The sequence below is a fragment of the Neovison vison genome, chromosome 12 (genome assembly GCF_020171115.1).
Source record: "Neovison vison isolate M4711 chromosome 12, ASM_NN_V1, whole genome shotgun sequence".
Classification (NCBI taxonomy): Eukaryota; Metazoa; Chordata; class Mammalia; order Carnivora; family Mustelidae; genus Neogale; species Neogale vison.
In genome coordinates, this window is record NC_058102.1 from 63,659,056 (window position 1) to 63,681,922 (window position 22,867).

The 22,867-nt window shown below is 37.2% G+C and overlaps 1 protein-coding gene across 4 annotated transcripts in view; it reads right to left on the reverse strand.

Annotated features, from left to right (window-relative positions):
• Positions 1-22,867, reverse strand: part of SLCO1A2 (solute carrier organic anion transporter family member 1A2) — a 118,747-nt gene that overhangs the window by 61,801 nt on the left and 34,079 nt on the right. For 3 of the 4 annotated variants that reach the window (XM_044227852.1, XM_044227849.1, XM_044227855.1), the window contains exon 2: positions 20,486-20,530. The exons of the other annotated variant lie outside the window; for it this stretch is intronic. The gene's annotated coding sequence lies outside the window, so the exon portion shown is untranslated. The remainder of the gene's footprint in view (positions 1-20,485; positions 20,531-22,867) is intronic. 4 annotated transcript variants of the gene reach the window in all.

The window sequence follows — 22,867 nt, forward strand, 5'->3', positions numbered from 1 at the left end:
CAGGTGGTGGGTATTATAGAGGGCACGGCTTGCATGGAGCACTGGGTGTGGTGAAAAAATAATGAATACTGTTTTTCTGAAAATAAATAAATTGGAAAAATAAATAAATAAATAAAATGTATTATTAAATAAGAAAAAAACCAAAAAATATTTTATTTATTTATTTGACAGAGATCACAGGTAGGCAGAGAGAGAGGAGGAAGCAGGCTCCCTGCCAAGCAGAAAGCCCGATGCGGGGCTCGATCCCAGGACCCTGAGACCATGACCTGAGCCAAAGGCAGAGGCTTCAACCCACTGAGCCATCCAGGCGCCCCTAGTAAAGCACTTTAACACACAAATCATTTTGACTAAAATCTAAAATATCATTGAAGTCCATGATTCTTATCCATAAAGTATCTTTATAGTTGGTCTGCTGACCTCTCTTTCAACCTATTCTGATGAGAAACACTCCCCACCAGAAATGAATTGTGTTGAAGTAGAGCTTTTATGAAGTTTCATTTGTTGGATCTGCTCCTTTAAGCAACAGTATTCTTTTAGCAATGTTTATTTTGGTATAACGTCAAACATAGAGAAAATTTGCAAGAATATACAGGATTTCCATATACGCTATTTTTTTGTTATCAAGTTTTTATTTAAATTCTAGTTAAAATATCATGTAATATTTGTTCAAAATTTCTATATCTCTTTACTCAGATTCACCAGTTACATTTTGCATCATTTTCTTCCTCATTTCTTCCCTTTTCCTCCCCTCCCCCTTCTCTCTCATTCTCTTTGTGTATACATATTTCCCTCTCTGCTTGGAAGCCACTTGAATACTTTGGAGATACTGTGGTCCTTTGTAACTAAATATTTCTGTGCGTATTTCCTAAAAACAAGGATATTCTTTTATATAATCAGAACACAATTATTGAAGCCTGAGAATTTAACATTGGTTAAATATTCTTATCTAATCCATGGATTATATTCAAATTGTGTTAATTGTCTTAATAATGTCATATAGCTTTTCTAAGTTTTTCCTTTGTTTGTTTCTTTGTTTTTAAAGATTTTCTTTATTCATTTGAGAGAGAGAGAACACAAGTGGTGTGGAGGAGGAGGGAGAGAGGAAAGAGAGAGGGGAGGGGGAAAGGAGAAGGAGAGGGACAAGCAGACTCCCTGCTGAGTGGGGAACCCCATACAGGGCTAGATCCCAGGACCCTGAGATCATAACCTCAGCTGAAGTCAGATGCTTAAATGACTGAGACACCCAGCACCCCTAGCTTTTCTATTTTAGATTCAGGATTCAATCCGGCACCATACACTGTATTTCATTATCATATCTTAGTTTATTTTGATAAGGAACAGTTACTCAGCCTTTTTTTTCTTTTTCTTTTTCTTTTTTTTTTCCTTTTCTTCTTAGTGTTTCTTGACCTTAAAAGTTTTTTGAGTGTAAGTTAGTTGTTTTGCAAAATATCTCTCAATATGAGTTTGTCTGATGTTTCTTCATTATAAGTTTAGCTACACATTTTGGATAGGAATACTACTGAAGTGATATGTCCTCCTCAGGGTTTGAGACACATGACGTCAGTTTGTTCAGTTGTGCAAATGTTAGTTTTGATCACATGGTGAAAGTATATCTGCCACTTTTCTTTCTGTATTATTTTTATTTTCCCTGTGTAATTCATAAATAACTTCTATGTTTCCAAAATATTCTTTAATAGTGGTAGAGAGAATTATAACAGACTCCCTGTGTCTGCTGAATGTCTTGGACTCAATATAGAAGTTAAACTTCTACCAAAAAGCAAATAGGAAAATGCAAAAAAAAAAAAAGTAGAAAATAAAAGAAATACCAAAAATAGAAAAACAACAACATAAAATAGTATAATAAAGACTTAGAAACTTAGTGAAAAAAATTAAAAATGGTCATTGTGGAGGTTAAAACAAAAAGCAGAGTGGAAGTGAGTAAAATTTACTAGACCAATTCCTAGACTGAGTCAGACTAGATGATATGATTTTATAGAAGATCATAAATATTTTTGTGTAATTTGTGCCAGAAATATTCAATAAGAAGAAAAAGAGGGAGACAAATAGAAGTATGTGTTCATCTAGAATTTGGAATTGGCGAGTTTAACTTGGCAGTGGGTTAAGGCAGTAAAGGAATCTAAGAGGCCAGTAAGTATAGAATTGAATTATGGACCATGAAGTCAATTTTTTAAAAATCATTTATTTATTTATTTATTTCAAACAGAGCTAGAGAAAGAACATGAGTGTTTGCGGGGCCAGGGGCAGAGGGAGATGCAGACTCCCTGCTGAGCAAGGGGCCCAACATCAGGTTCCATCCTAGGACCCTGGGGATCATGACTTGAGCCAAACGCAGAAGCTTAAATGACGGAGCCATCCAGGTACCCCCATGATGTCAAATTTGAATGCAGAAGGAAGGGAAGAATGAAGGAAGTGGCAGATAGAAACCACAGGGAGAGTCATGTTGTGAGTAATGTGAGAGAGATGAAAAGCTGATTAACTGAAAAGGTTAGAGAGTTAAATAAATGAAACATTGTCAAAGAAAAAATATCCAGAATGCACTTCCTGGTGCAAGATGTCAGATGAGTAGTAGTTTTTTGAGGTAACATTATCACAGGACAACCAGACAGGTGTGCTGTTGATCTAAGAGTGGAAAGAAAGCGAAAAGTTCCGAAGGAACTGAAACACCTGGAAGCTAAAGACCACCTTGCTTAAGAATGCTTGGATCAACCAGGAGATCAAAGAAGAACTGAAACAATTCATGGAAATCAATGAGAATGAAGACACTTCGGTCCAAAACCTATGGGATACAGCAAAGGCGGTCCTAAGGGGAAAATATATAGCCATCCAAGCCTTGCTCAAAAAAATTGAAAAATCCAGAACACACCAGCTGTCTCTACACCTTAAAGAACTGGAGGATCAACAACAAATCAAACCAACTCCACACATAAGAAGGGAAATCATCAAGATTAGAGCTGAGATCAATGAGGGAGAAACCAGAGATACAGTAGAACGTATCAATGAAACTAGAAGCTGGTTTTTTGAAAGAATCAATAAGATCGATAAGCCACTGGCTACACTAATCCGAAAGAAAAGAGAGAAATCCCAAATTCATAAAATTATGAATGAAAAGGGAGAGATCACAACTAACGCCAAGGAAGTAGAAACAATCATCAGAAGTTATTACGAACAGTTATATGCCAATAAGCTTAGCAACCTAGATGAAATGGATGCATTCCTGGAAAAATATAAACTACCAAAATTGAACCAGGAAGAAATCGACAACCTGAATAGACCGATATCTAATAACGAGATTGAATCAGTGATCAAAAACCTCCCAAAAAACAAGAGCCCAGGACCTGATGGATTCCCTGGGGAATTCTACCAAACCTTCAAAGAAGAAATAACACCTATTCTCCTGAAGCTGTTTCAAAAAATTGAAGCAGAAGGAAAACTTCCAGACTCTTTCTATGAAGCCAGCATTACCCTGATCCCCAAACCAGGCAAGGACCCTACCAAAAAGGAGAATTTCAGACCAATATCACTGATGAATATGGATGCTAAGATTCTCAACAAGAGCCTAGCCAACAGGATCCAACAGCACATTAAAAAGATTATCCACCATGATCAGGTGGGATTCATCCCTGGGCTACAAGGATGGTTCAACATTCGCAAATCAATCAATGTGATACAACAAATTAATATGAGAAGAGAGAAGAACCACAGGGTCCTCTCAATTGATGCAGAAAAAGCATTTGACAAAATCCAACATCCGTTCCTGATTAAAACGCTTCAAAGAATAGGGATAGAGGGAACATTCCTGAACCTTATCAAATCTATCTATGAAAGACCCACAGCAAATATCATCCTCAATGGGAAAAAGCTTGCAGCCTTCCCATTGAGATCAGGAACAAGACAAGGATGCCCACTTTCACCACTCTTGTTCAACATAGTATTAGAAGTCCTAGCAACAGCAATCAGACAACAGAGAGAAATAAAAGGTATCCAAATTGGTAATGAAGAAGTCAAACTCTCTCTCTTCGCAGATGACATGATTCTTTATATGGAAAACCCAAAAGACTCCACCCTCAAACTACTAGAACTCATACAGCAATTCAGCAACGTGGCAGGATACAAAGTCAATATGCAGAAATCAGTGGCTTTCTTATACACTAACAATGAAAATGCAGAAAGGGAAATTAGAGAATCGATTCCATTTACTATAGCACCAAGAACCATAAGATATCTTGGAATAAACCTAACTAAAGAGGTAAAGGATCTGTACTTGAGGAACTATAGAACACTCATGAAAGAAATTGAAGAAGACACAAAAAGATGGAAGACCATTCCATGCTCTTGGATCGGAAGAATAAACATTGTTAAAATGTCTATACTGCCTAGAGCAATCTATACTTTTAATGCCATTCCGATCAAAATACCACCAGCATTCTTCAAAGAGCTGGAGCAAATAATCCTAAAATTTGTATGGAATCAGAAGAGACCCCGAATCGCTAAGGAAATGTTGAAAAACAAAAATAAAGCTGGCAGCATCACCTTACCTGATTTCAAGCTTTATTACAAAGCTGTGATCACCAAGACAGCATGGTACTGGCATAAAAACAGACACATAGACCAGTGGAACAGAGTAGAGAGCCCTGATATGGACCCTCAACTCTATGGTCAATTAATCTTTGACAAAACAGGAAAAAATATACGGTGGTAAAAAGACAGTCTCTTCAATAAATGGTGCTGGGAAAACTGGACAGCTATATGTAGAAGAATGAAACTCGACCATTCTCTTACACCGTACACAAAGATCAACTCAAAATGGATAAAAGACCTCAACGTGAGACAGGAATCCATCAGAATCTTAGAGAAGAACATAGGCAGTAATCTCTTTGATATCAGCCACAGCAACTTCTTTCAAGATACGTCTCCAAAGGCAAAGGAAACAAAAGCGAAAATAAACTTCTGGGACTTCATCAAAATCAAAAGCTTCTGCACAGCAAAGGAAACAGTCAACAAAACAAAGAGGCAACCCACGGAATGGGAGAAGATATTTGCAAATGACAGTACAGACAAAAGGTTGATATCCAGGATCTATAATGAACTCCTCAAACTCAACCCACACGAAACAGACAAACACATCAAAAAATGGGCAGAAGATATGAACAGACACTTCTCCAATCAAGACATACAAATGGCTATCAGACACATGAAAAAATGCTCATCATCATTAGCCCTCAGGGAGATTCAAATTAAAACCACATTGAGATATCACCTTACACCAGTTAGAATGGCCAAAATTAACAAAACAGGAAACAACATGTGTTGGAGAGGATGTGGAGAAAGGGGAACCCTCTTACACTGTTGGTGGGAATGCAAGTTGGTGCAGCCTCTTTGGAGAACAGTGTGGAGATTCCTCAAGAAATTAAAAATAGAGCTTCCCTATGACCCTGCAATAGCACTCCTGGGTATTTACCCCAAAGACACAGATGTCGTGAAAAGAAGGGCCATCTGTACCCCAATGTTTATAGCAGCAATGGCCACAGTCGCCAAACTATGGAAAGAACCAAGATGCCCTTCAACGGATGAATGGATAAGGAAGATGTGGTCCATATACACTATGGAGTATTATGCCTCCATCAGAAAGGATGAATACCCAACTTTTGTAGCAACATGAACGGGACTGGAAGAGATTATGCTGAGTGAAATAAGTCAAGCAGAGAGAGTCAATTATCATATGGTTTCACTTATTTGTGGAGCATAAAAATTGCATGGAGGACAAGGGGCGTTAGAGAGGAGTAGGGAATTTGGGTAAATTGGAAGGGGAGGTGAACCATGAGAGACTATGGACTCTGAAAAACAGTCTGAGGGGTTTGAAGTGGCGGGGGGGTGGGAGGTTGGGGTACCAGGTGGTGGGTATTATAGAGGGCACGGCTTGCATGGAGCACTGGGTGTGGTGAAAAAATAATGAATACTGTTTTTCTGAAAATAAATAAATTGGAAAAAAAAAAGAAAGTGAAATGGAAGATTCCTCAGAAAAGCAATGCCCAGGTTTGAATAATTGATACACAAGGATGTGAAAAAATTCTCAAATGCATCAAAGAGGTTTTCAAATGCATTGTTTCTCAAAATTTTGATATGATTTATAATTAGTTTATGTTAAGATTGTGGGTTCTTCTGACATGGAAAAAAAATATTTCTCCTGGGGGCAACTGGGTGGCTCAGTCAGTTAAGCATCCAATTCTTGATTTCAGTTGAGGTCATGATCTTAGGTTTGTAAGATCAAGCTCTGTGTGTGGGCCTGCATTCAGTACAGAGTCTACTTGAGATCCTCTCTCTCTGCCCTTCCCCCACACCCTCCCACTTGGGTGCTCTCTCTCTCTCTCTCTCAAATAAATAAATGAATGAAATCTTAAAAAAAAAAAACTATCCTGACCTACATTTTAAAACAATATCTATTTTTCCCTTTCCTTCCTGGATACAACCCTCACATATAAAGTTTTATCAAGGTTTAATGTTTGGTAGGGGTTAAGCTAGCATGCTTCTGTAAAGTCTCTTAGAAAATTAGAAAAGTGACAGTCCATATTAAGTGAAATAGAAATTCCAGAACATCCATGGGAAATGGTAGGAGAAGGGGTCAAAAAGCTCAGAGAAGCAAACATGCTAAAGTAGATGTCACATAAAGCCCCAAACCCTACCAGTCATCTGTGTTCCTCAGGAGAGACTCCAAAGCATACTCCATTTGTCCAAGCCATACACATTTATTGGTGAGCATTTTTTTTTTTAAGAAATTCAGGGATGACTACCCTCTGTAGGCCAGGGATAACATTAAGTTGCTATTCAAGAATAGAGCTCTCCGGGACGCCTGGGTGGCTCAGTTGGTTGGACGACTGCCTTCGGCTCAGGGCGTGATCCTGGAGTCCCGGGATCGAGTCCCACATCAGGCTCCCAGCTCCATGGGGAGTCTGCTTCGCTCTCTGACCTTCTCCTCGCTCATGCTCTCTCACTGTCTCTCTCTCTCAAATAAATAAATAAAATCTTTAAAAAAAAAAAAAGAGAATAGAGCTCTCAGAGAGCAAAGAAGATGATAGAATCACCACACAATAGAGGTCAGATAGTAGCATTTAAATATCAGAAGCAAAGTGGGTATAATTAGTTTAAGTAGTATTAAGGTTGGGGTAGTAACCAATGGGATTTGAACTTCAGAAAGTTAAGGGGTTCATTAGTAGAACATGACAACCTGAGGTGCAAGATAGATGAGTAACCAACAAGAATATTACTCAACCTATACAATCACAAGAAATCAAGGGTGGATTATCAGGAGGCTGAGTGCAGTCATTCCTAATAAAATGTGCAGTATCTTGTTCTGTTTCCTGATATGAGCCATTTTTAGATTAGAACCTATTGACTGAAGGGGAGGGAGGCCAGGTCCCCAGGAGGAAAGGACCATTACATCTCAAGTCTAGATGGTTTCTTCCCGTCTGTCCTCAGAGAGCTATATAACCATTTACTAGGGTACTCTTATGCTGGGGAAAGGGATATACTCAGACATTTCAGCAGCTAGTATATAGGGTCTGAGTTGACACTGATACCTCCCATTAGTCTGGGGCCATATGTGGGCACACAATAAATGGAGTCCTAGTTCAGATCTAGCTTGCAGTGGGCTCACAGACACACTCAGGGTCGTGTTTTTGGGGTTTTTTTTTTGTTTGTTTATTTGGGTTGTGTGGGTTTTTTTTGTTTTGTTTTGTTTTTTTGGAGGGGAATCAGCTATAAGTAGACCGGATATTCTTGGTAAATGGCAGAAGCCCCACATTTGTTCCTTGGCTTATGGGGTAAGATATCTCATAGTGATCTATGGAGAAAAGCAGAAATTAATGCTACCCTAAAAGACCAAAAATGCAGGATTCCTTTTCTATCTCCCATTTAACACATCACTTTGTCCCCTGCAATAAATAGAAAATGCTAGAGGATGATAATAGGTTACCCAAACTCAAACTAGCAGGAATCCCATTTGTAGTTGCTATGCAAGATATGTCATCTGTTCTAGGGAAGGTTAACATATCTTCACTCTTTGTTATACATGTGTGCTATATAACCATTGATCCATGAACTATATTATTTTCTGTATCAGAAAAAAGAACCAGAAGTTGCTCATATTTGTGTGGGAGGAAAAATGGTATACATCTACAGAGAGAGCTATAATGGGAAAAGACAATGTGTGGAGGTTATGGCAAGCCCCGGTGTGAGAATCACAACAGAGACGCCCCTGAGTTTCCGAAGCAAGGCCATGTTCTCTGCAGCTACCAGGCCCTGGGAATGATGGTGTCAAATGACCATGTGACCAGAGCTGCCCACGATGAGCTGAGTTCTGTTGCACTCACCAAGTCAGAGAGTGAGGTGGGTGCAAAGCTATCAATTGTAAGAGAAAAGTGAGGTATTTGACATGAGGCACAAGCAAGTTCAGAGAGCCTGAGTGAGCTGCAGAGCAGATAGACCAGACTCCGTGTTATTCAGGAGTGTTATCATGCATCTCTCCAGCAGGTCGTATCTACGCTATTAGCAAAGATCCTTAATATCAGCTAACAGCAGAGCAAAAAATATGAGCTCGGTTCACAGACGGGTGAGCTCAATATGTGGGTGTTATCCAGGTATCCCTAAAGAAAGGTCATCAGATAAGGTATTGCCCCTGAGGACATGCCTTAATGGCCAAGAAATCTTCAGTGTGATAGGAAATGATTTTATTTTCCAATCACAGATTTCTAGGCTCTCTATAATCCCTTTCAGTTCTGCTGGAAAACAGGTCGCCTTCTGAACACACCTCTCTTTTGCAGTGTCTTTGGTTGCCATTAGCAACAACCAGCTCAGCAATCAATGTTTCTCTTGCAAAACCTCCTTATCTGTGTCACAAATTCCTTAGGTACTTTTTAATTTTCTAGGCTATTGCAGACAAACTCTTTGACCAAATGTTTTACCACCATGTAACATGAGCCACCACCATTCTCCTAGATCATATTAGAGACCTTTTCGCCACTTGAGTCTTAACCCCAGTGCTTCATACTTCATTTTTGTTACAGAAGAACCGTATTTCTAGTAACAACTTCTGGATTTATAAGGTCTTGTGCAATCGTGATTCAGAATAACCTCAAAAGCCTCGAAGGCATTAAAGCAACAAGATTTTTTTCACCTGTACCACTCTGTTGTTTGGCGATGAGGCACATATAGTGTGTACTTAGCTGAGCCAGGCTGGATGTGAGGCTTCTGTTGTGGTTCACTTCCATGGCACATGTTTTCCTTTAAAAACACAGGTGACCTGAAGCATATTCTTCTGGTGTCAGCTGACAAAGAGTGCAAGTGAAGTAAGTAGAACATGCAATTGTAATGTTCCTTAGTTTCGTGCTGAACTTACTCAGTATCGTTCTGGCTGCATCCTACTGACCAGAGTGTGACAAATGGCAAGCCAATGACGGGGGTGAGGAGGGGTGGCAGAATATATTCACCTAGAGCCAGAGGATGTGAAAAGATCCATGCCCCCAACTGTAAAAGCCATATTCATTGATATACTTACCCTCTGCTCCAGCTACTTCTATGGGCTACTTACTTTTTCCAATGCACCTACCACACTGTTTTTCCCTTTTACTAGAAAATGTTTCTGCTTCCTCTGCTAATTCCTCTTATTCTTCAAGGTCAGACCCCCAAAGCACCAGTGTTAAGTCTCCCCCAACCCATCTTCATCTGCCTTCATTCAATTTTTTTTCATTGCATCACTGTTTCTTCATCATAAATATAGAAGTATCTGTATCTCAATATAGATTATTATCTATTTAAAGGAAGATTATAATATTTTACTCATAAAAAAGATCTTCTTCTACAAAACAGCTTCCCAAACTGTGTGAACAGATTAAAGGGGTGGTGAGATATGACGAGTCTAGCAAAAGATGGCCAGTCTGGCTTTGGGCCAACCAGAGTCCTTAAGGCCAGGAGCAGAGTCCTCCAGGTGGAAGCAGCCACTATTGTTGGCCCTGATATGCAACACAGATAGTTATTTTCTATGTGTGCCATAGAAAAACCTCTTAGGCACCTAGAAAATTGTTGCTCTGTTAATCAATATTTCCTAAATACTCACTGACTACATTAACAAACTATATATTCTTTCTATAAAATAATTAAATATCACTTTAAAATTATATATTTGGAAGCAAATATTCCAGGTTTAACATACTACAAGTCAGTGTGAATTCCAGGATTTCTTGGAGTTCAGGGTGCAGAAATCAAATACGCTGTCATAGAATATCTTAATTATGATATTAATACATAGAAAAACATGATTGTGCAAAGTACATAAAGACTACATGCTTGAATAACATTTAAAAAGATACCATTAACTGAGTCTTTTCTTTCTTAAGTATACTGAAGTCCAACTGATAGAAGTAAGTCAGATAATAATAAATAGAAGTTTGTCTAAGAAAAATTATTCAGCACATTTTTTTCTGGTCAGGAGAAAATTATATGTGCTGGGGGCTAATGAAAACATGCCAAGGTGATTTATGATAGAAAATAATTTCTATGTGTCTATTTTATCTAAATCCGAATCTTGGCTGATCTGACTTTCCTTTCTACAAGGCCAGAAATCAGGGGAAAAAAACGAAAGCTTAAGGGTGGGCTTTATCTCCTCTCTTTTCTCTGGTACTAGAGAGCTATCTCTGCATCTTATATTACTTTCCTGACACTCATACCAGTGCATACGATGTAAATAAAAATAACCAGGTATTTCCCTTAGTTTAGAGATCTCCACCGTGGTGAAAGAAATTATTAAAAGCTTTATAATCAAAGCTTATTTAATCACACCGACTCTCTTCTAAATGTCCTTGAATCAATTTTGTTTTCTTATCTCCTTTGCTGCCACTTTAGTCCAATTTGCCATCTTGTCTAATGTATTCTCAATGTTAGCACTTTTATTTAGTAAGGGAAAATAATTCCTCCTCCCTTATTTGATGACATAACTCTCCCCATCCTGCTTTGTACAGTTTTGGTCAGTAAACATATATGATATATATAGAACGGTCTTCTAGATGCTTGGAGGATAGGTAGCTTTAGAAGATGTGGTTTCTATCTACAGAAGGCCTATGGCTTAATAAACATCTATTGTAGTAGCTGTAACTGAAAGTTATGTCATCACTGCATAGGCTAAGGAATAAGAATGTAGGTCCTGGAACCAGACTAATTCCAATCCTGACTCATAATTTTCTAGTTATCTGGCCTTAGAAGAATTATCCAACTTGTTTCCTTATCAATAAAATCTGCTTAATAAGGAGATCCTACCTCAGAGTTGTGAGTACTGTGAGCTACTATGTGCAGAGATCTGAGCATCATGCCTGGAACACAGAAAGTACTCAAAAAATATTGGTTACTATCATTATTACTATTATTATTGCTACTTATTATTAAAAGAGAAAAAGAGCAAGCCATCACCTGCCTGGTTCCCACAGCAGTCCCTCATCTGCAGGCCTCTGGTGTCTGCCCACCTCGATCTCCTATGCCCCCAACACATATGTGCACAAGCATGGACACACACACATACACACATGAGCATACACACATACATGCCTGCCCAAGCATGTGTACACATGGATCTTATTTCCCATCTGTCTACAGGCAGACAAATGTACATTCTAATGTGAGCACTTAGAGGTAATGACTCCAGTTTTATCTCTGTTAACCCAAAGTAGTGACTGGTTTCAAAACAAAGGGAAGAAGAAAGTAACGCTATAGCCTGCTGTTCTGGGCATTTTTCCCCCAAGATTTTATTTATTTGAAAGAGAGAGAGAGAGAAAGCTATCACAAGCAAGGGGAGAGGCAGCCCAGCATAAGACTCAATCCGAGGACCCTGGGATGATGACCTGAGCTGAGGGCGGATGCTTAACCAACTGAGCCACCCATGCACCCAATGGCTCTTTTTTTAGAGTAAGCAGAACCGCAAAGAATTTCATGAAAACCAGTTGTAGCTAATTTTACTGGTCATGAAGGAAAAAGTGGAGCAGATGAAAGTCTGTCCCGTCTCCCTAATCCCCAAAATGATGTGAAAAAGGCAGGCACAAAAACTGTTGTGTAACACTAAAGAAACAGAATAAAAGTAATTCTTATTTTATTTTTTATGTTTTTTTTGAGATGGTGAAGACTTATTTTTTATTTTTTCTCACTTGCATTTTCTAAACTTATTTTTTTATTGTGCTATGTTAGTCACCATACAGTACATCATTAGTTTTTGATGTAGTGTTCCATGATTCATTGTTTGCATATAACAACCAGTGCTCCATGCAATCTGTTTTAAAAAATTACTTGAGAAATAGTCACATTAACTCTCTATGTTTTAAGTTAGTAGATTCTTGCCAACTTTGCTGTTTACTTGAAACTGCGTGAAATTGGCATCAGTATGCCAAGCAGTCAAAGTATTCGCTCAACTTAGCCAACCAATTTCTTAAGCCGTTCCCCTAATGATGTCTTTTAGGATGCACAGATGTGTTAAAAACAGGACTTGAAATACTTCTGAGTTCATCTAAATCATCTGAGTTACTTGCAAATTATCTTACACAAAGGGCTTTGATTAATACAAACTAGTGATGTAAGTTGACTGTAGCTCAAAGACTTCATTTTTCTCAAGTTTTTCAAAAAAAAGGTCATGAATTATGATTCATCAATCTCTGGCTTATGGAACTAGATAATATTTTACTTTCATTACCCACCAGGCTATAATTCTGAGTTTGTAGAAATGTGACTATCTTCAAATTCATCATACAATGGCAAAAATGGTTCTTCATTAGCAGAATAATAGCTAATAGATGTAATTTACTAACACATTTTTTGTTTGAAATATCATTGGCACTACCAATATGAGAAATTTTAATTAAGCATCTGTTGGTGGTCCATTAAGTCTTCCCTTTGGCTGGGCTAGATGGGATTTTAAATAAACTAATTCCAAAATCACTCTCTGTAGGTTAAAATTTTCCTATACTCCTTCTTAGTAAGGTATTACAGAATTCCTCTTAAAAAATATATTTCCAGGGATGCCTGGGTGGCTCAGTTGGTTAAGCGGCTGCCTTCAGCTCAGGTCATGATCCCAGCATCCTGGGATCCTGTCCCACATAAGGCTCCTTGCTCGGCAGGGAGCCTGCTTCTCCCTCTGCCTCTGCCTACCACTCTGGCTGCCTGTGCTCTCTCTCTCTCTCTCTCTCTCTCTCTCTAACAAATAAATAAAATAAATAAAATCTTTAAAAAAATGCATTTCCATGCATAAAAGAGGCTCAGTAAATATGTGTATCTTGGCTAATAGTATATCAGCTGCTATCAGATTGCCTTATGCACAATGAAATAGTTGGTCAAAAGATACAGCTGATCACTTATGAAGATCTACCACATGCCTCCATTCAGACTAAAACACCTATATATGCTGTGAGAAACCCACACACAGAGCCTACCCACGCATGACCTATCCACACACCCTTATGATACACACACCCTTATGATACACACCTGTTATCCTAGAGTCAAATTGTCATTGTCATTTGTTTTTCCTTCTTTAGTCTATCTGAGAGATGACAGGTGAAGTTAAAGACTACTATGAGAAAATGTTTTTTAGTCCCTTTTGTTCTTCTCCCTTTCCCTTAACTCCTCAGACATGTTCCTCAGGGGTCTCATTTTGTTCCTCTCCAATGTGACACCAGCTAAGGACACCATTCTCATTAGAGGGTAACATCATCTTTCTCCTTCCCAGAAAACAAAAATGCATAAATATCCTTCCACCTTCTTAAAAAATGTGAACTATGTCCCTGTTTGTAAAATAAAATAGAAAGCCCTTACCTTGATTATGTCATGTAAAGGAGAAATTTCAGGAATGGATATTTCCATTGGCAGGGACATAGGACAGAATAGCACACAATTTTTCAATAGCTTTCTTTTTTTTATTTTATTTTTTCAGCCATTTAGTAAGGGAAATAGCTTTCAAATCACATCTGTTAGGTGGCTATTTATACATGCGAATCTATATATTAGTAATATATATATTATTCTATCTACATATATACCAGTTCTTATATAAAGGTGTGAGTATTGGCTGGGGAAAAAAAAAGCAAAGGAACAATATGAGTCAAATTGTTTTCTTTTGCTTGCTGAATAATGTCCTTTATTTTTTTTTTAAGATTTTATTTATTTATTTGACAGAACGAGATCACAAGGAGGCAGAGAGGCAGGCAGAGAGAGAGGAGGAAGCAGGCTCCCTGCTGAGCAGAGAGCCCGATGTGGGCCTCGATCCCAGGACCCTGAGATCATGACCTGAACCGAAGGCAGCGGCTTAACCCACTGAGCCACCCAGGCGCCCGAATAATGTCCTTTAAATCTGATAAAATTACTGTGAAACAGTGAAAACTAGGACTTTCATAACTGAATTTATACATGTTAAGAAATCAGGTAAATCTAATTGTGTACTATTTGCATGTAGCATTGATGTTGGAGGTTAAGTAATTATATGTGCTGCCTATCAGAATGACTACAGTGGGAGATCCATAAAATTTTAGCATTATAAAAAACCTGAGAGAAGATGTAATCCAAGAAACATCACACCTCCACTTATCCACCATACCATAAACCCACAGTGTAACCCAATCTTGGCCTTACAGAAGCATAAATTATTAGTGGTCTATCTGATTCATTTTCTACAGTATTCTATGACCTTATTCTGCTTTTTTCTAGTTACTAAGAAACTAATCTAGTTAATAAATTCATACTAATATATTACTGCTTCTTAGTTTTGAATTTAATATGCTCCTCCCAGACAGATACATATTTTAATGGACCTTTTGTTAGAGTTTTTTCATTAAAAGGACTGGCTCACATATTAGGAATTTTAGCACATGAGAAGCGAAAGAGGCAAGTATATTTGATAAGAAGACCTTTAAAGATCCTTCATATTATACTGTGATTAATCTGAATGAATGTAGCAGAAAATTATATGCATAAGAGGAAGACAAGAGGAAATGAACATATTAATTAAAGTCCTACTCTATGCAAGTACATTTGACTCATCAAGTCATACACAAATACACTTTTCTTTTTTTTTCATTTATTTATTTTCAGCATAACAGTATCATTATTTTTAGCAGTCTGAGGTTTTAGATTTAGAGTAAGTTTTTCTGTACACTGAATTCGGATGTTAGTAACCCCCAGCCCTTCTTTAATAACTAAGTGTAGTACTGTTTCTCCCTTTTCTTGGTAAAATCTGTGTCAAGAATATAGGTTCTTTTTTCAAATCCCAGCTCATGTGTGCAGAACAAGTTTTGTAATCCATATTTTATAAACATGAAGCAATTAATCTATAGGAGGAAACTAGGTGGTACTTCTTATTGTACACCCACACAAAATGAAACCCTAACAGTACATTCAAAGAAGCAGATTAATATTCAATCTTCAGTTGCTTTTGATCTTTTTATTTTATATTTGATTTCATTAAGCACAGTCACAGAGTTTTCTAAGACTAATTTTTCATCATCTAAATTCAGTTCATTCTTTACCTAAATCTCAGAAAATCAAGGCTAACTGTATGTGAAAGGTTAAAATGTATGTGCATATTCATATGGAATCTATCTTCTCTTTGCAGTAGGAAAAGTAAATTATTATAAATCTGTGGGTCAATGCTTATGATATGAGCATAGTAGTCTACAGACTGAGAATAGACCAGACTATTCTGAAATTTTAGAATCAGAGAAAGAGTAACAGATTGATCTATAAGCAAGCCCACACTATCTTTTTTTATTCCTTTGGGTAAACAATAACTCTGCTCATTAATTTTAGGTGAATGGCTAATCCTAAAAAATTCAGGATCACTATCAACTTGTGGGAATGAACTCATAGTATCATGTTTAGAATTATAATCAATTTTATTGTACTTTATTTTTTAAAGAGACTTTATTTATTTATTTGTCAGAATGAGAGAGAGAGAGAGAGCACAAGCAGGAGGAGCAGCAGGCAGAGGGAGAAGCAAGATCCCTGCCGGGCAAGGAGCCTGATGCAGGACCCTGGGATCCCAGGACTCTGGGATCATGGCCTGAGCCGAAAGTAGACACTTAACCCACTGAAACACCCAGGTGTCCCTGATTTTAAGTTAGCTTTTGTTATGCCATCATAGAAGCTAAACAGGCCAAATTGAATTAAAGTTATAAAATTGAACTATATTTTTCCATTCAAGCCATGAAAGACAATCACAAATTATGTTTTTTAAAGTAAATGAACTAGTAATAGAATTAAATCTGAGGTCAGTAACAAAGTCAATTTACTAAATGACAAATTTACCAAATTTGCAAATTTACAAAAACTTTTTATAAGGCATATTGTTTTTATAGTCACATATATTTTCATTAAGTACATTTTAAAGAATTTTAAAGGAGTTCCTTAAGGAATTCCTTTTAAACTGAACATTTTAAGAAATGTTCAGTTTGTCAAAAGCTGAGTCTTAGGCTTATTTGGTCTTTATTATTTTCTAATAAATGTATAGAATATATTAAAATATACTTAAAATTAATATTCTAAAATATTAATATATTAACAAAAATAAGGCCTAATAAGGTACTGTAATAAGCCTAATAAGGATGTATAAAGTCATTGAATATATTCATATTTGTGAAAAATATGTTCATGAAGAATACAATTAGAAAGAATTTATGAAGAATCTATTCATCTAAAATATGTTCTTCAATAGGTTCTTGACTATATTCAAGAAGTAATATTTGTATTTATTATATATAACCAATAAATTATGTTCATATAAAACCATATCGAAAGCAATTTAATGTGCTTACACAGATTAATCCTTAAAACAATACTTTTGGTAAACCAATACATTTAGAAATGGGCTATTCCACAAGAGGCTTTCAGCACTTTGATCTCTGAAGAATTTGCATACTTCTATAACATTGTGCTAAGAGCGTAGTATGTTTTGAAAAGTACATATATTTTTGTTGAGCACAGGATGGAGATCGAAGATAGATTATTGTGTCCAAATAATTTACCTGTATTACTGCCAAATCAAACCATAGCTGCTAACCAGGTGACTTTATATTGAGAAGATAGGACCCCAAAATAACAGATGTGGAACAGTGATTGTCTTTAACTCTGCTTCAGCAGAAGCCATGGACATTGCCATCTTTCCAGCAGTGATAAATACCTAGTTTTAGATTCCAAAGCAATTTCTCTTCAACTAAAGTTTGGCCTGTTGTATGACCCAACTTCCAATTTCATCAGATACTGCATATACTGAATTTGCAAAGATGTAACCATAGCTTTGTGTTCGACTTCATTATGAAAGAGACCCCCACATTTTCTAGGGCACTTCATGTGGAAAGAAGATGAGCTAGCAAGTCATACACATGCCACTACGCCATTAATAGAAGGTTCCTTGTGTTTCTTGGTGATTGCCACCTATGTAAACTAGAGCCTTTTCTTCACTCCTAGTGGGAAACTCTTAATAACATGACTAACTTCAAATTCAGACTTGTTTCATATGTGCCCAAGTCAATCTACTTCTCAAGGACAATTTATGTGATATTTACAGGATACAAAGTGGTGCAATGGGTGTTGGAGTTGAGTGACAGCCTCAGGCCATTTCATCAGCTTCTTTAATTCTATTTTCAGTAATTGTCTCACTTCACCATTAGCTGGTACACAGCTGATCAGCATGTTTATTGTATAATGTGTCTATGTCTCAACAATATATAAGTTTCCCTGTGGCCCAGAACTATGGTTTTGCCTTATTTTTCTTCCCATGTTTCTTAATCAGTGCTGAGTTTCAAATGTGTGCTGAATTCATACTGCCGGGCAGTACAATAATGTGGACTCAAGAGTTCTCAGCTAAATGAAACATGACTAAATGAAGGGCTGGTCTCACTTTACAGTAACCTGTCTTGGCTGCCAAACTAACTAGGTATTTACATACATCCCCTTAGACCCAGTGCTCACTGGTCTTGTACCAAACCACAAACGATCAAACACATGACCCTTTTATATCCTTACTTTTATTATCAGTTCAGCCCAATCATTTATTATTCTTACTTTTCTTTGAGATGGTTGATTGCCCATAAAAAAATATGAAATTCCACTTCATTTCATACCACAAAATAAATTTAAAAAATAGTTCTGGAAGAAAATTTTTGTGTTATTTATAGGCTATAGTGGAAAAATAGGCCTTTTTGAATATAAAATTAGAGGCAAAAATACCTATATTAAATACTAAAAAGTTGAAATTTACAACAACAACAGTAAGGAAAAAAATAAAGCCTATTTGTAGCAAATAAGAATCTGGAAAACACTAAAATATATGTGATACATTCTAATAGCTTTAGATTAATAATGCTTACCTACTAAAAAGAAAACTATACCATCAAAAGAAACATGGACAAAAAATAAAAACAGATGAAAAATAAATAGTAAGCAATGACCATATATTCAAAATGATAAAATTCTAACTACTTTTAAACAAATCACCTATAATCAGTATCTTTATTTCTTAATCTCATTCCTCAACCACTGTGGCTTCTAGCCAAGCCATTGCACTAAAATCCTTCACCAGTGAACTTGGTGTTGCTCAATTCAGCATCCCCCTTTTAGTCTTTCTCTTTCTTCGTCTTAGCAAAATTGCACAATAAGAACCATTCTGTTGGGGGGAAAAAAGTATTCTCTTTCTTTAGCTTCATGACACCACATTCAGTATCACCTCTTACCCCCACCCTCACTGTACTTTGAGTCATTTATCAACCACCAGAGATCAAAGCTAGAAGACATTTTTATTACTTCTTGTCCCTGTGGATTTTACCTACTCCTATTGTCTCCATTACTATCTATAAACACAAATGTCAGAATCTTTTAAACAGTTGCCTGGTGAACATTGCAGTATGGGTATCTCACAAACATTCTAAACATACTGGTACCAAACTGTCCAAATCAGAAATTTTGGTAGGTTCTGGTCTCTCCCTCACCTCCACGTGCAATGAATTGCTGACTCCTGTTGATTCTGCTTCATAAATATCTGCTAAATCCATCCACTTATCCCTACTTCATAATGGACATCTGTTGTTTTGACTTTCTAGTATGCTTTCCACTTCTTTCTGTTACCAGAAGACCTCTGTTGGATTTATTTTTAACTCATTGAAAACATGAGTCTGTCCTTTTCTAGATGATGAAGCAGAAATAGTTGCAAGTTCACCTGTGGCCTTGTTTTTAGCCATATGGAAGAAGCCAGTATAAGAAAATAAGCCTGAAAAGCAGAGAGTATAGAAAAAAAGATGGGTAATGACAGCAAAGGGAATGGCAAAGAAAGGGAAAAGGAACAAAAGGAAGAGACTGTTGGAGTTTTGGGTTTCCTTTATCACTAAGGCCCAGATGAAAATTTTACTTTAATGTTTTGGTTATAAGGGTTAATAAATTCTCACTTTTGTCTTAAGCTGGTTTGCGTTAGATTCCTATCACATGTAACCAAAGAATTGTAAGACATACTATAAACCACTCCAGTTCACACTGTTGCCACCCACCTAATCTCCCCATAGGCATCCTTGGTCTTCAACAATCCATTCCCAAAATGCAACTAAAATTATCTTTTAAAAATGAAAAATCTATCCATGGGGCACCTGGGTGGCTCAATGGGTTAAAGCCTCTGCCTTTAGCTCAGGCCATGATCTCAGGGTCCTGGGATTGAGCCCTGCATCAGGCTCTCTGCCCAGCAGGGAGCCTGCTTCCCTTCCTCTCTCTCTGTTTGCCTCTCTGCCTACTTGTGATCTCTGTCTTTCAAATAAATAAATAAATAAAATCTTTTTTTTTTTTTTTTAAGATTTTTTATTTATTTATTTGACAGAGAGAGGGATCATAAGTAGGCAGAGAGGCAGGCAGAGAGAGAGAGGAGAAAGCAGGCTCCCTGCTGAGCAGAGAGCCCGATGCGGGACTCGATCCCAGGACCCTGAGATCATGACCTGAGCCGAAGGCAGCGGCTTAACCCACTGAGCCACCCAGGCGCCCTAAAATCTTAAAAAAAAAAATAAAGTCCTCAATTTTAGCATGGCTTTCAAGGCCCTTATGTGATCTACCTGACCTCGAACTACTTCTCATGTTGCATCTTGAATCCTTCTATGGTGGTCCTCATACTAACTATGCTATATTTTCTTCAGTGCCTCAAGCATCAGTCAGTCTGAAAGCTTGCTCTTCTGTGCCTCCCTGAACTTCCTTCTCTGCCCAGGTGGATCAACTTCTGCCCATCTGTGAGTGCACTTCAAGGAGCCGAGTCTAACACATTGACCCAAATTAAAACTTCTTTAGTATGTTCTTCCTCATCACACCTTTAATTGCTACCCATTCAATGTAGATTTAGACTGCCATCATCACCTTTGTACTTTCAAACCTGCTAAACTTTAAGTTTCATCAACGTAAGAGCCTGATCTGTCTTGCTTACCTCTAAATCATCTCTCCCACTTCCCACCATCACCCAATTCAGTGCCTAGAATAGAAGAGATGCTCATTAGTATTTGTTAAATTGACAATGAATTTTAAAATACAAATGAGCAGACATTTTTTATCAAATTGTCAAGATTTCTTTATTATAATGCTCAACATTGGTAAAGATCTTTCATTCACTGATGATGAAAATAAAAATGATACGGTGTTACAATGGTAACTGAGCAATAAGTATCAAATATTTAAAAATGTAGTCTTTGACTTGACAATTTTACTTCTGAAAAGATTAAGAGAAAAACTAATTATAGACAAAATAATGTACAAAGGAATATTTACCACAGCTTTGCTTCAGTAAATTTTTTTAATGTCCAGCATTAAGGGTTGTTTATTTTATACTAGAATAAAATGTGGCTACTTAATATTACAAGACTATTACTGATATGGAAAAGTATTCATAGCATGTTCTTAACAAAAGGCATGTTATAAAATGGTATGAATAGTATGATGTCACTTTAAGTATACATGCAGATATATAGAGTTTTAAAAATCAATGTTAGGAGAAAACTCACCAAAATGTTAAGTTTTATTATTTTTCAGAGGTGAGACTAAGTTGGTTTTTAGTTTAATACTTTTGCTTACCTATTTTTTTCTGTTTCTTTTTTTTTTCTGTTTCTTTAATGAACAAATATAAGGTGATTTAAAATTTTCCTCATAAAATTGCTTCCATGTTTGGAGAATCTGTAATCTTGCAGACACTGTGAAAAATGCTTCATATGCATTACCATTTAATTATCAAATAATTGAAGAAGATTCAGTATTATAAATGAAGAAATAGAGACTTACAGATATTAATTTGCTTGAGGCCACACAATCTCAGTTCCTATCCAGATTTGTCAGCCTCCAAAACTCGAGCTTTTTTTTTTTTTTTTAAAGATGTTGATTATTACAGAGAGAGAGAGCACACTCATGTGTTGGAAGAAGAAGGTGGGGAGGGACCTAGGAAGGGAGAAGGAAGTGGGAGAGGGAAAGAGATAGGAAGACAATCTCAAGTAGGCTCTGTATATGGAACTCAGGGCAGGGCTGGATCTCATGACCCTGAGATCATGACCTGAGGCAAAAGTGAGTCAGTTGCTTAACTGACTGAATGAACCCCCGAGGTACCCCTCCAAAGCTCCAGCTTCTAATCATTTTACTATAATAAAAAGGTACTAAATGTGTATAAGGCACTCTAATGCTAAGGCACTGAATGCTAAAAGGCATTCAGTAAACAAGAAGTTATTAGTAACCTCACTTTCAAGCAGCTTATAAATCAATAGATGAGACATGTAGACTACTCTATGACATGGGAAATGTGTTTTGTAACATGAGAAGTACAAACCTGGAGGTCACAAATTTCAGGGTGTGTTGGGAATAACAACCATGTTATCCTGTTTTATCAGTGCAGTTTCTCAAAATGTGGCCTTCAGTCCACATGCCACATATTCCCGGGCCCTCAGGAGAAAAAAAAATCCCTCTCAACTCAGGAGAATTCAGATGATCTCCAGAAGTAACATATATTTGGTGTCTTGCATTTTTTTAAGTGCCTTGCAATCCTTGTAAATACCACTAGCAATGTAATGCTAAAAGCTTGAGAAGAAACCACCGATCTAGGGAATATATGGGGTGTACCAACACTGACCCAAATATCTAAGGTCAAACAAATGCCATGTAAGCCTACAAATATCTCCTGGGCTTTTGGGTCTTAGTTTGTACTGATTTGAAATTGGCCTTAGGAAGTTTTCTTCCAGGTTTCAAACAAAATCTTGGGACAAATTTGAAGGACAGATCGAAATGGATCCAAAATGCCTCCAGATACCCATATTTTTTAAGGAAAATGTCAGGTTTCCAATTATATCAGCCTTTTCGTAACTACCTTAAAAGGTCGGCTGGGATTTTGTTTTGTTTTGTTTTGTTTTGACCAGATGACCCTTTTTAAAAAAGATTTTATTTATTTATTTGACAGACAGAGATCACAAGTAGGCAGAGAGACAGGCAGAGAGAAAGGGGGAAACAGTCTCCCCACTGAGCAGAAAGCCTGATGCAGGGCTCGATCCAAGGACCCTGAGATCATGACCTGAGCAGAAGGCAGAGGCTTAATTCACTGAACCACTCAGGTGCCCGACCAGATGACACTTTTATTTGATTTTATTTTTTACTGTGGTAAGAACACTTAACATGAACCCTACCCTCTTAAATTTCTAAGTACACAATACAGTATTGTTAATTATAAGCACAATATTGTACAGGAGATCTCTAGAACTGATTCATCTTATATAACTGAAACTTTATATCTGGTGAATAACAAATCCCCTTCCTCCCTTCTTTCAGCTCCTGGCAACCA